Here is a 15,366-nt window from a genome sequence, read left to right as displayed (position 1 = left end):
TCCTGACATCCTGACTTCTGGTACACACCAGGGATTCCCAGAAGCAACTTTAGGATGCCGCTTAGGATTAAAATGCAAATAATTTCTTTCTTCAGAAATACTCTAGAATAAATGAGTTGTCTTGAGGTTCACATGTATCTGAAGAAGTGCTGGGCCTGTCCTTCACCTGGGGAAAGAAAGTAGGCTTTAAGGGAGTGATGATGATTTGTGCTAGCTAAAGGCTTCCTGTGGGATTTGGCCACTTACACTCAGGGAGAAGAAATCTTCTGCTTTTTCTCTTCTAATCTTTCAAATTGCCTCTGTAATTTTTTTCTCCAAGTTGTGTGTGCTCAGTATGTTCTGTCGATGTGAGATGTGGTAATGTCACTCTGCTAGGAGTTTTATGGTTCACAGAAGGCAGGATTTGTATTGAGATAGACAGATAGATGCGTGTCTGGTGCCTGCACACAATGTATTACAGAGATTGATCCAAAATTTTCAACACTAAAATCCCAAACGATAGAGTGAGGGAATCTCTGTCTGAGAGATTTCAGCTGGATTTTATCTCTTTTTTTTCTGGTTAATACAAGCCTTTAAAAGCATATCATCCCTGTCTCTGTGTCCAAATAATTGGAGAAGATCACAGTAAAGAAGGATCAATAGCAAATAAGTAGTCTATATTTTCTCAGATGTCAATGTAGAGGAGGTCAGACGCGCCATACTGGGAAGGGAAGGATGTACAGTTAGAGAAGTCTGGAGTGCATTCAGATAAGGGACGTTCATCGTGACAAAGGAGGAGGTGAATCCTGTTGCCCATACAGGTAGTGAACTGAGGGAAGGTGGCAGTGATGCTTATGTCCCCCTGACCACCCAGGCTGAGGGCCACACTGAGATCTGGGCTTTCCCTGCACATGAGAGGGAAATGGAAAGGAGCAGAAGCACTGGCTGATGGGAGCAGGAGGGACACCATCCTGCCAAGCTGCCTGCGGAGCCTGGAGCTGCCTCCTAATGAAGGCAAGCGGCTGGTCACAACTGGAGACGAGCTGTTCCCCATTTGTTTGTGCTCCTCAGAGTGGCAGGGATCCGCTCTCCATCAGAATAATCCAATTGAACAAAATGATTCATATTAGCAGGCACATCTGTCTGAGGCCAAAGCAGAACCCTGGTGTTAGTTTAATAAATGGCGTTCATTAAACTCAGCTGAAAATATAATCTGGAGAGACTGATGGGGTGAACAGAGCAAAGAATAAGCAAAAGGAGTTAGCAATTATCGGATGTCATTTGTTCTACTGGTACCATGGAATTGGAGCTTGTTTGCTGAAATCTTAATTTCATTTTGCTGAGGCAGAATCCATCAGAGAAGCTTATACTGCAGCTATGATTCCTGTTTGTCAGCCCTTGGCAAGGAATGTGGCATTTTTCTTCCCTCCTTTTCTAACAGACAGCTCTGAAGGAGCACAGATCCCATCAGAGAGCCCAAGGACAGGAAGGTCAAAGGAAGCAGCCTTTCCTTTGCCGTGAAAAGACTGCTGAGTGAAGTTCCCTCTGCTGCAATGGAGAGAACATGGGCAGTGCTTTGGGACAGGACTTAGGGTATTTCCAGTGCAATAGGAGCCATAAATATTTCCGGTTCCTCTGCCATTTCCCTCCATACCAAGACAGTGTAGAAACATTTCTTGCTTGACCTCAGGAGCATTTTACACTCTGTAGGGTAGGGGCCAGTATTTCCATTGGCAAATGTTTCCCTCTTTTCAGACTGTACAAGGGTTGGGTTCTTCTTGGTGGCCAGGTCAGGGAAACTCCTACAGCTGTGCACTGGTTGCTGTTGAAGGCAGCACAGGGGAGGAGGCACGGGCAACGCATTGAGGTGCTGGAGGTAGCCTATGTACCCAGAGCTTAACCCTGATGATCTGGGGCTGCCTCCTTCAGGCCCAGCTCAGTTATCTGGCATTAACATTCCTGGCCATAGTCTCCCACAAAACACTGAATCCAGAGGAAGTGCTCTTAAGAGGGAGAGCTGCCTTTCCCAATTCCTGGCTAGCAGAGACTGACTAACAGAATGGTCAGCATTTGAAGATTGACTGGACGACCTCTTTCTTGCCTATTGCTTTGGTTTTGTTTAGTTTTAACTTGTCCCTACAGGTATTCAAATGGTCCTTGGTGTGCTCCAGGAGAAGGCAAGAAAGGATTTTATATTTATAGACTTGCCAGAGCTATCGAGTCCCAGCCAGTTAGAAAAAATCAAAAGAATAATGGAGGAGAAGGGAAAGCTTGACCTCATGAGCTTTCAGCGTTGATTAGTTTGTTGGTGTCAGGAACCTTTTCTTGTTCAGGGCACACTAACTCTGAAATAACTTTTCTCCCCCTACTCTTTAATCTGTCTCCTGTATTCCCAAGGGGAAGGAGGAGAAAATACCTGCCTTCCTGGAGTTTTGCTTCAGATGAAGCAGATGCATAGATTTACACAACAGCAGCGAAGGGCTGGTGGGTTTGGGTTTTTTCTGAGATTCGTCTTCTTGGTGTGCCCTTTGGCAAGAGGCTGAACATTTTCAATTTTCTTCAAAATTGTGTAAGAATCAGTTGCCAACATGAGCTGCTCTGGAGATGGTCAGAGGTTTTTCTCACCCTGGTGAGCACAGAAGAGAGAGGGAAGTTGCCAAGATGGGCAGCATCTCTCTGATATTTACCCTGGATTCCACCATCACAGTCAGGCCTCCTTCACAATGGAAGTGGGCAAGAAGTGCACTGAATCCCACCTCTTGCCCACTACTATTCATGTTAATCTCAAGCTTCTTGACACAGATAGGATCATAAAGGCTTAGGTTAACACAATCCCTTCATTTGTATGAGACTAGTGAGAAACTTGCTGAATTTGCTTGGTTCAGCTCTGTGGATCAGGCAATGATGGCACTCCCAAGCCAGCATAGCTGCAGGCACAAATGCACATGCTTCATAAGAACAGGATATCTCAGGTGACAACGAACCAGAAACCCAAAAATCTGAGACTGATCAGACTCAACTGGATGCAAATATAATTTGGGATTTATTTTCAATACTCTTCAAAGTACATTGAAGTAATCTTATGAACCAGACATCACGGGAATCAGCACAATGGTTTTCAGTGCTTTCAGAAAAAACATTGTTTTGTTTTGGAGTTCATTTTAAATTCTCAGACAAAAAGTTTTAACTATTTTTAATCAGTGATAATGTTTGACTGATTACCTACATTTTCCACCCAGAAAGGCTTCAAACAAAAATGTGATCCAGTTCTAAATTAGAATCATATAAATACTTCAGCTATAGCAGTGAAATGAATCACAGACATAAGTCACATGCCTAAGTGTTTTCAGAATCAAATTCTGAGATACTGAAATTCACCAAGAGACATGAATTCTTCCTGTGGAAGCCACTCCAACTGTATGGTGGGATTCTTGTCTTATCTTTCTTCAACTCAGAAAGAGTTACCATCTCTTTAGTAAAAGCATCTTCTGTTAGAAGCTTCATACAGAATTTGGCTTCAAGAAAGTTTGTGGTGTTTTTAACAAAAATTATGAATATTTAATAATTAATAGAACTATGTAAGCTTATTGAGTCATTCTGGACTTTAATAAATTTCAAATATTTGGGGCCCCAACTTCCACCTTACTGCTCCTCACTGGAGGTACATCAGAGCTTTAGTGCAATTAAAACGAGGCAGGAAATATTTTTAGCTAATTGCAGTGTGCACCTTGGAGGTAATTTGAAGCTGCAGGCAAAAAAATAAAATATCAGAAGGAGTAATTGAGTACTGCAAGCTGGGAGTATGTGTTTCTGGCTGCATTCTGATTTAAAGGGATATAAAGACTGGGCGTGGAGCTGAACAGCCTTGGCAGAAGGAGAGTGAAATCTCACCTCTGGAGAACAGTCCCAGGATGCATCACAGGGCAGCAGACCCAGCAGCCCTGCCAGGCTTTGAGAGGGTCTGGCACAGGACCAGCTTTGAGAGGGTCACTGGAGAACTCTCCCCTGAAAGGGATGTCAAGCTGGGAGATAAGCTCAGTTCTTCTCCTTCTGCAACCCCACACATGCATCACTCCAGCATATCCTTTCTGTACCAGGTGAGCGACTACAGACCAGTTCTTAGCCCTCCAGCCTAGCAGGCAGCTGTGGGTTCTCATTTCCCATGGCAGATGCTGGAGCCACTGAGGGGGTGCATCAGGCAACCCCCTGGGATGGCACAGGCAGCTTATTTGTACCTGCTGAGGTCTATGAGCTGGACTTGATTAGGGTCTTGATGTCATCCTAGGGGTCTGCTGAGGAAAGGAAAAGAGGAGCAGGATCACCATCTAACTGTCAGCAACAGGAGAGTGTAGCACTGGTTTCATCAGAATTTTGATAAGGTCTAGTCAATCTATAAAGGGAAAAAGCAGAAACAGCAGAGACCAGGCGCAGAGGCTTTCTTACAGCTTCCCAATTAGACTTAGTTCTCAGCCATGTACATTTTTTTAATTAAACTGTTGGTACAATGCTCAGGAGATAGAAAACTCCTTGAGGCCCCCTTGTAATAAAGAACCTTTTATTGTATGCAGAAAGGCAAGCTTAATTTTCTCTCCCACCTAATATTCACCTGCAGCAAAAGCAGGGGTGAGGACTGTGTATGAGGCAGGATAAATGCTCCTCAGGGCACAGGACCCACTGACTTGGCCACTGGGAGGGAAAGAGGCTACGTCCTTTGCTGCAAAAATAGCCATTTAACACTCATTTGACCTTTACCATCACTGCTTCACAAAATGACCTCAGTTCATTGCACTGATCTTTGCCTGCAAAGTTCTTGATTGGCAAAACAGAGCTGAGAGAGGAAAAGAGCTGTGGCTATGTTTGCATGAGTAAGTAAATTCTGGGTGTTGCTGAGGAGGGTGGACAGGGCTGTGATGACTCAGACCTTACCAAGCCCTTAGTTGCTCCCAACTGCAACCCTGGTGGTGGGCAGAGCTCCCTCCTGCAGCCAGCCCACCCTGAATCCCCACTCTGCCCAGCCCAGCCCTTCCTCCCAAGACACACCTCCACATCTTTTTCAAAGCACCTCCATCACCCCTGTGGCTCCCACCGTCCCGAGACCACCTCTTCTGCCACTACTCAGGGGCAGAGTGAGAAAAGAAAACACTGCTCAGGGAGCCAGTGACATTTTCTGACTGCCCAGGCTGGCTTCTCCAGGAGCAGCTGCTCCGTTGTGGTGCTTTTTCATCCGCTGCTTGAGACTAATGGCTCTAGAAAAATAGATAAATCAGAGGTGACACAGCCATTGCTGCTTGACAATTTTTCATCAAACAAGCTGGGGGAGGAGGGGATGACCAAAAAGTGACATTTTGACCAAACTGGATGTTTCTGCAGCAAATTTTCATTCCAGCAGATTAAAAAAGAAATGCAAACAGCACAAAAAAACATAACTGTCTTGATTAAAAATGTTGGCCTTCAAAACACTAAATTCCTGTTAAAAATGGACTGCTTTTCAGATTGATTGAAAAAAAAAAGGCAAAAATTAATCTATTTCTCTGGCCACCTCTCCCACCCTAGACTTGTTTTGCTTATTAACTAAAATATTCACAGGAAAGAAAGCCAAAATAATGACCATTTTCCTCCAGAAAATAATTGTCATTTTTCAACTAGCTTCTAATGTAACACAGTTAAATGAGAGCAGGCCTAGTAACAACACTGCACAGCAAGTCATACAATTATTTGAAGGAAGGGCATTGCAATTTAAGAGCTAATTTTTATCATCACCTTAAATTTATAAATGGAAAAAATGAAGCAGGGTCATGAAGCATATTAAAACAAACAAACAAACAAACAAAAACCCACCAGAGAAAACATTAGCATTTGAAATGCTGGACTCCCATCTCCCTGTTAGATCACATTGGCTTCTCTGTCTCTGTGTCTGTGCAATTGTTTCTGTTGATACGTATATACATGTAATACCTCTATACATATACATATGGATATGTTGGTGTGCATTTTCATATATATAAAGATTCATTTTTACAATCTGTCTGCTTTTTAACCTTCAGATGTTAGAAATGAAACATCTGACAAGAACATTTTCTTACCCCCCCATCCCACCCCTGAAAATCACACCCCAAGAATCCAGGTAAATGTGTTGATGTCTGGTATATCGTCAGGCTTCTTTTAATTCCAACATGGATGCAAAGTCCCCTTCACCACACTGCCTTTCCCACTTTAACACATTTGAGCTCCTAATCTTTGGCTCACCACACAGCCTTAGCAGTGGTTGTCATAGGGATGGAGTCTGTTTTGGAGAGCCTTGCCTCTGTTTTCCACCTCTGCCAGATAGTTCAGGCAGGAGCTGGGGAAGCGGGGGGAATCTCTGTGGGTTGCTCTCGGGGTACAGTGAAGAGGAGGACTGAGGCATAAGGAAAGCAGAGCCATCCAGCAGAACTGGAGGCAGAAACAGAGAGGGAAATTGCTATAGAAACAGTACAGAAGACAGGGGAGAAAAACACGGACTGGAATTTTAATAATATTGATCAGCTTCAGAGGCAATAGCTGTGAAGATCTATCACCAGCAGCAAAAACATCTCCAGTTCCCTCCAGTAGGTGCATATGGCCACAGGTTCCAGCAGGCAGAAGGACTGAAAGACAGAAGAACAGGATTCTGACTGCAGTTTTGGGTGTGAAGTCACACGTGTGTGTAAATGGAGATTAATATATGTTGTATAAAGGTGAAGAAGCTGGCATTTGCAATGATCAGAGACTTGGGTGTGAGCATGGGAGGCTGCCGCTTTCCTGCTGGAAGAAGTGATGGCCTTTGAATTTTGTCAGGGAGAAGACAAGACAAGAAAAAAGGTATAGAGACGATCAGCAGAGACCTGACTAATAAGGACTCAGGGCAGAGACATGGTAGAAACTAAGTGGAACTGGAGGCAGTAGATTTCTGCAGTGGAAGAAGAACCCAACCTGATAGCCCACCACAATGGTGGCAATGTTGGGATGATTTTGTGGTCCCGTGAACAGAGCAAGCTCGTACCTGCAGCTGGCTGCATTTGCACCTTTGCAGATATACAATGACAGCTCCTGTGTAATTTACCAGATAGTCAGGGACTGTTGGACTTGTGCCACTTGCACACTCCTCTCAGGTCACCTACCTGCTGTAAGGGTATCATGGAAGCTACAGATTAGATTGAGAAAAAAAACCTCTAAAAGTATTGAATTCAATCATTAACCCAACACTGACAAGTCCGCCACTAAACTCTGGGTCTGAGGACCATATCCAAACCTCTTCTAAATACCTCCATAAATGGTGACATCACAACTTACTAAGACAGCCAGTTCCAGTGCCCAACAAGCCTTCAGTGAAGAAGTTATTCCTAATATCCAATCTAAACCACTCACATTGTAACCCAAGGCTGTTTTCTCTTGCTCTGTCACTGATTACCAGGTGGAAGAGACTGACCCCCACCTGTTTGTGACCTCTTTTCAGAGAGGGAGTGATGGGGTCTCCTCTCAGCCTCCCACTGCGCTGAGCAGCCCTGGGGAACACCACTACTGACCAGCCCCAGCTGATGTCATTCCATCCACCAACACCCTTTGGGCCCATGTATCATCTATTTTTTACCCAGGCAACAAGCCATGAGCAGTCACTTTCTTCTGGAAAATGCTATGGGAAATGCTGTCAAAGGCTTTACTATAGTCCACATAGACACATCACCAGCATCTCCCTTATCAACTAAGCAGATCACCTCGTCACAGAAGGAGATCAGGTTGGTCAAGCAGGACCTGTCTTTCATGAACTCAGGCTGGCTGAGCCTGATTCCCTGGTTGTCCTGCATGTGCTACATGATGGCACTGAGGATGATCTTCCTCACAGCTTCCCCAGCACTGAGGTCAGGCTGACAGACCTGTAGTTCCCTAGATCCTCCTTCTAGCCCTTTTTTTGGATGGGCATCACACTGGGTAACCTACATCAACTGGGACTTCTCTGTTACCAACACTGCTGACAAATGATGGAGTTGCTTAGTGAGCACCTCTGCCACTTCCCCCAGTACCCAGTACCACACTACATGGGCAATGAGTGTCTCCCACAATGCAGAGCTTATCCTCACAGTCCAGCCCGAAACTGCTGTTGAAAGCTTTACTGTGAAGAGCAATAGGACTACTGTGCTGCAAAACTACAGCACAGGTTGCAAGGACATTACTAGATTTATATTGGTCTAATCAAGGCTTTAACTGAGATTCATCTCCCCTGATGGTATAGACCTACACTGCAACTATTCCCTTCATAGCAAGTCAAGGTCCTCAGTATAACCACAAGAGAGATACTGGTTCCTTTTGTCCATGACTCACAGTCTTACCTGAAACAGTTCCTAAGCATGAGTGAATTGGGACCTAAAATCTCTGTGTCTCCACTAATGCCATCCTAGAGTGATCTGTTCAGATGAAGATGTCTGCATCTTGAATTCCATCATTAGGACTTCAAGTCCTTATCTCTCTCCAGTGTTCAAGGAAAACAGTCCCAGGATGTTAGGCACTTAGGTGCTACCTAAGTTGGACAGAGAAGTTGGATATTTACCAGATTTATTTGGCTGTGGTCAGTGGAGCAAGATCTTGGACATATCCCTAGAGACTATCAAAGTCTCTTTTCCTATCCACTGACTAGGTAGCTGCTGCAGACCTCTGCTTTAGAAGAGGAGCTTCATTTGGTGCTTGAAATACAGACCTAAGTTAGTCAGACAGAACCACCACATATAACTTTGGTGTGAAAGAATATTTTCAAGTGACTTTTTTTTTCCCTGTTTTTTTTAGCCTCAGCAAGTCCTAATTCTTCATCTGTATATACATGTGTGTGTGTGTGTGTGTGTGTGTGTTTCATCTGCAGTGTCTGAGGGTGTCTGTGGAGAACAGGCAGAGGGATGGCAGTACCACCTCCAAAGTAGTGGTCACTGATTGACCAGTCCCGTCCTTCCCACTCTGCACATTAAATATTTTCCTCAGTAAAATTATAGCAAAGAACAACTCCCTAGCTTGACAGTTGCCTGGATCTAGCATCCATGTGTAAAGCCTCTACCCACTAAGATCTAGTCCTGATCCTGCAGCTGGCACTATCCCATATTTCAACCACAGATAGGAGAAGTGTGTTGTTGCTACTTCCCAGGAATAGAGCAGGATATTGTTTTCTCTGCCAGATCTCTCCCATTTCTGTTGCCTCCTTTGTCCATTCATTAAATCAAAGCCTTTCCTTTTCCTGCTGGGGCAGCTGAGGTAAGGAAAGAGACAGGTCATGCCATGATGGTGCTGACAGGTCTCCTTCCTTTCCCAGCTGCTTGATTCTTGTCTTATCACATGAACAGAAAGACCAGAGGGGTAAGAGGGATGCTAGTGATCTTTTCCTCTTCCAGGAGCTGTATAGCTGACACTATTTGCTCTTGGGTACCTAGGGATACAAATGACAACAATTCTTCCCTGGGCCATCTTCAAAAGGACAGATTTCCCTGCTTTGGATTGTGAAATAACTGTAGACACAGATCTTGCATCTGCCTTGGGGGTACCAGTCTACTGTCTTTTTCAAACCCCAGGAAGCTCAGGTTGACATTTCCAGATCATCAAAGGGCAAGACTTTGGGGCCAGGCCATCAAGAAGGAGTCAGCTTCAACCAAGACAGCAGCCAACTGTGGCAAAAGTGTAGACCTGAAGCAGAGCTCAGATGAAGGGCTTAGTTCAGCATCGTCTCTTGTCAGCTAAGCATAACTGCTGCAGCCAAGAAAGCATGTTTCAGTTCACAGAAAAAAACAAATAAACTCAAGACAAACAAACAAAAACCCAGGCAAGGAATTTTCACTAGCCAGAATGCATGACTTCAGGATAAGAACTGCCAACAATTTTTTTGTGACACCCCAGCATGAGGTGAAATTTTATTTGTGTGCAGTGACTTTTCAGAAATAGGCTGCAATGAGAGATATGAGCCCTGCCAAGGGGACAGAAAGGCAATACCTGAGGAGCAGGGTGCAGACCTGCTGACTGAGACAAGTGTATTGTTGTGTGCAGTGATTTTTGGTGTTTACTGAGGCAGAACTCCGTGGGCCAGTAAAGGGACATTTTCCTTCACAGGCAGGGTGTTTCTGTAGACTGTAGCAACCAACTCCTGGCAGTTTTATTCCTTTTCCTTTTTTGTTGTCCTTTGCTTTTTCTTTTCCTTTAGCTTATTCTTTTCTCTCCTCTCCTCTCCTCTCCTCTCTTTTGTTTTCCATTATCTTTTCAATTCAGGCCAAAGCTAAATGCCAAAGGAGTAAATGTCCTTCTTTTAATGATGCTGATTTAAGGACCATTGTATCATCCAAGTCCTCCTACAAGTCTGCTTCCCACACCATACCAGCATTGCTGTTTCAGAGCCCGCCGTCCTGTGAACTGCTAAATGGACATGTAGCAACCAGCAGTAGCTGTTTTCCTTTTTGGTTTCTCTTTTTTCGTTGCTTTGTTTGGGTTTTGGTGTTGTTTTTTTAATTCATTTATTCTTAGTAGCCAATGAAGCTCTTGGCCTATTTCTCCCCCAAAATTTTAAGCTTGGGATGTAAACCAAATGAGAATGGTACCTGCTCCGGAGTCAGTCCGAGGCAGTAGAGAGGCTCCCAGAGGACTCTGGCCAGCCATCCAGCAAAGCCCAGGAAGCTGGGGGTGGCATGGGGAAGGCCAGGGCTAATGAAAGCATTCTGGTTGGCAGTGAATGTATTTATTTTCCAGACTCCGCAAACCGATCTGTGTCTGCGCTCATCCATTCAGTGCATGCTCTCCTCAGCAGCTGCTGCATCACGCTCTGTTCCTGTTTGCTGTTGACTGTGTGTCCACATTTAAGTGTGTGTTTTATGTGTGTGTCTCTGGCTAGGCCTCCTCCATTCTTTAGTCTTTTTTATTCTTCCTTATTTCTTTCCTTTTCCTTTCTTTTCTTTCCATTCAGTTGGTTTGTTTTGCTCTCATTCTTGTTTCGTTCTCTATAGTTTAATGGCAAGTATTTCCATTAGAATTTTTTGATTGATGCTGTGTTTGTAACATTTTTTTAATTATTATTTTTATATATATCTTCTTTCCCCACCTTTCCCTTTTTCCACACTATATATAAATATATATATAAAAAATCTTTTCTTCTTTTGTCATTCAATCAAATTCCAACCAAGAGCCAGTCAAATCCACCACAGTCTCGCGCTGAGCTAGGAAAAAAGTTCTCGTAATGACATGAAAGTGGAGAATACAGTTCCCCAGGCCGTAAGTTCAAATCAACTCGAAGTTGAAAGTGTGACATGATGGCGTCATGTAACAAGCTAAGAATTGGTTGCATGACATGCCGTCAAGTTTCGTGCAGGTGCCGTGATTGAAGCATTTTTCTTGGATGTTGTATCAGTTGATGATTGGCCAGTCATGATCACATGTGCCTTTTTTGACTTTGTGCTGCCACAATTTTTTGCTGTGCTCATTTTCGTTTTGTTTTTGGTGCTTGCAGTGGTTTCTTTATTTGTCGTTTGATTTCTCGTCAGCGTTTTATGCTTCTTTAGATGTCACATAGAAGGAAAAAAAAAAAAGATGGATTCCTAATTCTTTAGAAAAAAAATGGGATTGTTGTAACTACAGATAATTTGGAAAAAAATAGAGAGAAAAATGTGTGGTTAATTTTTTGCACTGAAAATCTTGTGATTATTTTTTTTTTCCGGAGAATTGGGGCCTTTTTCAATTGACACCTTTTTTTCCCCTTAGGATATTTCAAATCACTTTCTAAAAATTAAAAAAAAAAAGAAAAAAACAAAAACGGAAAAAATAAATCAAAACTAAAAAGACTAATGATAGTAATGGTAGTTTGAAAACCATAGCAATCAAAAAAAGCAACCCCAAGAAAAGCCTCATTGTATGTCTTTTCAAGAATTCCTAATTCTAAGGTGCCGTATTACAGCAACTCCAGCAAAAATTAATTGCTTAGAGGGAGGGAGGGATTGAGCGGGAAAAAAACCCATCCAGATCAAAAAGCAAAATGCATCTTTTTGTTTACAACTGAAAAAGGGTCCTTGACGAGTGTTTTTTATTTTTTTATTATATTATTATTTTTGGTGTTGTAATTGTTTAGACTGCTGTGTACGGTTTGCTGTTTGTTGAACCAACAGTGTGAAAACCTGCCAGCATGGATTGATATTCCGCATGACACTTTTCCACCAGAGTGGACCTTTTGCAGTTTCTAAGTTTCTTGATGTAATAAATCACCGAGTGTATAAGAAGAACCTGCTTGCTAGAAGGAGATAAGAGCTAATCCTTAATGATTAAGCATCCTACTTAAATGTCAAGCCTAGTCGGATCATGATTATCTTTTTTTAAAATATTTTTTTTATTTAAGAAATGTTAGCTTTATTTTTTTTCCCAAAAAAAAAGTTTATTCCAACAGTCTTTTTTATTTAACCTCCTGTAAATTGCCTGTTCAAAGTCCTACTGACATTCACAAAGGAGTAGATGTTATTGGCAGCTACGTCTCCACAGAAAGCTCATTCACTGTCAAAGATGGCACCCCATTAAAATATAGAACTACCCACTCCTGATGCCTTTCAGCCCACAAAAGCCTGCCAAGCAAGATTGTGATCTGGCGTTGCAAAGCAGCACTTAAAAATAATTAAAATGCTGCTGTCTTCACAAGTGTAGTGACACAGATTTAAATAGACACACCCTAATATTATTTTGATTTATTATTATTATTGTTGTTGTTGTTGTTATTATTACTAATAGGAACAATTGTGGTTTTTTTTATCATGATCGTGACTACCTTGCTTACTTTGGGTTTGATCCGGTTCCCACTGAAGTCAAGGGGAATCCTTCTGTTGATGTTAAGTGGGAGCAGAATCAGAGCCAAGGCCTTCAAAAGCAAAACACCAAAGCAGAAGCCCCATCCTGTCCCAATTGAAGGGAGAAGAAAACATCCATTACTTTCAACGGGAGCAGGATTGGGCCCAAAAGAACAGGCTTGATTTTAATTTAATTTTCATTTTTAGGTCTTTTTTCCCCCCCTTCTGTCTCAAATATTCACCCCACACCTTCCCTACCTCCTTCTCCCCTTTTTGATTTAATTTGCAATGATCTTCTTCATTTTTTAGGGCAGCAGCTGAATGGGCCACATTTAGAAAAAAAAGTATATATATATTAAAAAAAAAGTGAAAAAAGTGAACTGTTGGATTACACCTTTGACATATCAGCAAGTATCAGTCAAGCTGAAGACTTCAGACCTATTCTCTCTTTGATTGTTTAGACTGTAACATTTCTTCAAGAAAAGTATCACATCTGCTGACTTCGAAGGACATGCGCTTGAAAACAAACAAACACATAAAGTAAAATCAGAGCAGGAGGAAGATGAACCGGGATTTCTGAAGAGACACTGATATCACCACAGCGGCTTTTCTTCAAACAGGAGATGCAAACCTGGATTCTGGCAAAGGAGTGCCTGTTTGCCACCAAGGATGCAGTTACCATGCAAGACCCATGGTAACAATCACTGAGCATCTTTATCTGTCATTCCTTAGCTATATAGGGACCAAAGGACAAAACTTTTTACCGCAGACTTGTAGCTGTATGTAAAATATGGAAGTTCTTTCCTTTTCTCTGAGCTGTTCCTAAAACAGTTTTTGAGAGCGATTATATGAAATATGTAAAACCTAAAAAAATAAAAAAAAAAAAAAACAAAAAACCCAAAAAAAAAAAAAAAAAAAACCAAAAAAAAAAACAAAAACCACACAAAAACCACAAAAACACCAAAAAAAAAAACCACAAAAAAAATTACAAATGCTTAAATGCTTTTAAAATGGCAAGATAATAGCTCTTTGATACTTTGGGAGGTTCTTTGGTTATACATTAATTAGAGTCTATGAAGCTTTCATATGGTTTTCTGTATAATACGCAAGAATTGCGTTGTCAAGGGCAGGTAAGATGGATATCTATGAAAAGCAAAAAAAAGGTAAATAAATAAATACATAATTAAGTACATAAAAAGGCATAGAAAAGAGAAAGGAAAGATGGTTGATATTAAATGGAAAACAAAAAGGTTTGTAAATGCTTCTAACTCTCCCCATTTAAAATCCTAATAGTTGTACAGAATTTAAAAAAGAAAGTTTAAAATACCTATATAATAGAAAAAAAATTAGACAACATAAAAATAAAAAAGAAAAAAAAAAAACTACATAGAAGTTAGCGTTAATGCTAAAAACAAAGATGTTGTAGAACTGTAATTTTTGTAGAGTTTAGATTGAGCATAAATTCCTACTCTCTGCCAATTGCTGTTGGATGCTGTTATTTATCAAGGAGAAAAAGGAGAAAAATGGCTATTTTGGCAGCTTTTTTAACTGCAAGCATTCCAGCGATTAAAAAATAAACAAGACAAGACTCAATTCTGTAGACAATGCAAATGGGAAAAAATTAAAAAAAAACAGCTGTCTTTTTATCAGATGTTAGTTCTAACTTGAACAACAAAACACAGCTAAACGCTTCATGTCTTCATGATCTGCTGTCTGCAAAATTCCCATCATCCTATGCTTCAGTAGCTTCCATATTTGCTCTAGAAACCTTCAGGGCAAGGGATTAGCCTAGTACCTTAATCTTAAAAAAGAAAAAAACTAAAAAAAAACCTAAAAAAAACCTAAAAAAACTTAAAAAAAAACTATTAAAAAAAAAACATAAAAGTAAACTAAAGAAACAATCTCTTTGAAGAATTTCTGAAACTGTTTACAAGGAATTTTGAAAAACAGGGGGATGTTTAAAAAATAAAAAAGATGCTGGCTCTGTTTTCTGTAAATAAATTTGCATATTTTGTAGGACTTTTAATTGTAATGATAGAGAAAAAACAAGGAAAACTATTTAATGAAAGCACGATATTTATCTTTGGTAAATGACTTTAGAGCAGTTAAAAATAAGACATTGCTTTAAAAAATCTGACTCAGAAAAAACAATGAATTATTTAAGAACACATATATTTTAAAGTATATCATATTTATTATAATTTATTTTCACAGTCTTAAAACTTGATTTACATGATTCTCACACTTGTTTGTGTTGATTGAGCAGTGTGATAATTGTTTTCAATTATTTATTTGGTTATACAATTATTTTTGGTTTATGCTCTTGTTTGTTTTTCTCAATATTTTTTATCTTGATCTCAAACTTTCTTTCTTTGTTTTGTTTTTCCTTGTTGCTTTTTTTTTGCTATTTTTTTTTTATGTTAATTTTGATTACATATTGGGCCTGACCGTGCAGTCCTTACTCTTCCAAAACTCTCATGGGGATATAACGAGCATTTTGCCAGGGTAAGGACTGAAGCAAACTGAGCCCACAGCTAGGAAGTACAGATGTGTAACGCAGCTGCAGTTCCATACAACTGCTCTTTCA

The 15,366-nt window shown here is 41.1% G+C and overlaps 1 protein-coding gene across 1 annotated transcript in view; it reads left to right on the top strand.

Annotated features, from left to right (window-relative positions):
- Positions 1–13,771, top strand: part of CELF4 (CUGBP Elav-like family member 4) — a 693,954-nt gene extending 680,183 nt beyond the window's left edge. The window contains exon 14 of the mRNA XM_083883995.1: positions 13,089–13,771. The gene's annotated coding sequence lies outside the window, so the exon portion shown is untranslated. The remainder of the gene's footprint in view (positions 1–13,088) is intronic.
- Positions 13,772–15,366: the final 1,595 nt, after the last annotated feature.

Source organism: Zosterops lateralis, assembly GCF_965231275.1.
Source record: "Zosterops lateralis genome assembly, chromosome: Z".
NCBI classification, from domain to species: Eukaryota; Metazoa; Chordata; class Aves; order Passeriformes; family Zosteropidae; genus Zosterops; species Zosterops lateralis.
Note: the sequence above shows the minus strand (reverse complement) of the source record. Positions and strands in the feature narration are given on the sequence as shown.